At 26.7% G+C, this 1,727-nt stretch overlaps 1 protein-coding gene across 2 annotated transcripts in view; it reads right to left on the reverse strand.

The window, feature by feature from the left end:
* The window catches only part of LOC119481427 (up-regulator of cell proliferation-like), a 29,767-nt gene that overhangs the window by 17,326 nt on the left and 10,714 nt on the right, over positions 1–1,727 (reverse strand). The window lies entirely within an intron of this gene.

Genomic DNA, 1,727 nt, shown 5'->3' on the forward strand with positions numbered 1-1,727 from the left:
GCTTGTTAGCATGTTGATATGAGCTGAATTTTAGTTGTTTCATTCTTTATTGAATTCAGAAACCCAACACTTGAAATTAAACATTAAAGACAATAAAAATAAAGTTAGTGATATTGTCTCTTTATTGAATCAGAAGTAAATAATGTATACATGTTAACTACGAATGAATGATCTTTTAATTCCTTTAGAAATGTAAATATGTGAAATCAGATACTTTACAGAAACAAAAACAAAGAGATTTTAAATTCTGATTAAAGAAAAGTTCAACTTGATTAAAACAAAACTTTCTGTCATGTATACATGTTCACAATACTCCATACAGTATAGACTGAATTATTGAAAAATGCAAATATGTGTAATTAGATACTTCAAAGAAAGAAAAACAAAGATATTCTGAATTCTGAGTTTAAAAAAAGGTCACATATCAACTTGATTAAAACAAACGTTCTGTTGACAAAACCACATGTAGACTGAAGGATCTTTTGTTCGATTCACAGAAAAAAAACACATTTTAAATTTGCAGTTAAAGATCACATGAACTTATGTGACATCAGATACTTCATCGAAATAAAAACAAAGAAATTACAAATTTTGAGTAACAGAAAATAACATTATACTAAATTAGAAAAAAAAAAACATCATGTCACAACTACATTTAGACTGAATGATCTTTTGAAAATGTAAGTATTTGGCATCAGATATTTAGATATATTCACAGAAACAAAAACAAATAGATTCTAACTTTCAAGTAAGCAATCAAATAAACAATATGGTTCTTCCCTGTTATGACAATAACACATAGAGAATGAGCGGTGTTTAAAAAAACAGGAATAAAGTCAATATTTTGTATCAGATACTTAACGAAAACAAAGAGATTCTAAATTAAAAAAAATTAAAACAAACTTTCTGTCATGTATACATGCTGATAATACCACATACATTGTAGACGGAATGATTCAAAAATGTAAATATGTGGCATTTGATACGTCACAGAAACAAAACCAAACAAAATTGGAGTAAAACAGATCACATGAACTTGAAAATGTAAATATTTGGAAGTGGAATAACAATAAAGACATTACAAACTGAGTTAAGAAAATAACATACTATACTCAATTAGTTAAGAAATTATGTACAGTATAACCTACATGTTGACATTTAGTCTGAATTAAAATGTAAGTATTTGGCATCAGACATTTTTATATTTTCACAGAAACAAAAACAAATAGATTCTAAATCTCGAGTAACAATGACACAAGAAAAAAGTCCTGTTCTGTTATGACAATACCACATAAAGAATGAGCAGTGTCTTAAAAAAAGGTGAAATATTTTGCCTCAGATACTTTACCAGAAAGTAAAAAAAAAAAAAAAATCACATATCATACTTTTAAAACAAACTTTTTGTTATGTATACATGTTGACCATACCACATACAGTGTAGACTGATGATTCAAAAATAAAACAAACAAACATATATGGAATAAAAAAAGTAAATATTTGGAACCACATGCTTAATTGAGATTACAATAAAGACATTACAAACTTTGAATAAAGAAAATAACATACTCAATTAAATAAAAAATAAAACTTGCACACAATGTTTTGCATCAGATACTTCACAGAAACTAAAACAAATAGATCCTAACTTTCGAGTAAACAATCGCATATCATAATTACTGGTTCTCTGACATGTACATTGATCCAAAGTGATTCAGAGAGTGATTTTC

This window comes from Sebastes umbrosus, chromosome 22 (assembly GCF_015220745.1).
Source record: "Sebastes umbrosus isolate fSebUmb1 chromosome 22, fSebUmb1.pri, whole genome shotgun sequence".
NCBI lineage: Eukaryota > Metazoa > Chordata > Actinopteri > Perciformes > Sebastidae > Sebastes > Sebastes umbrosus.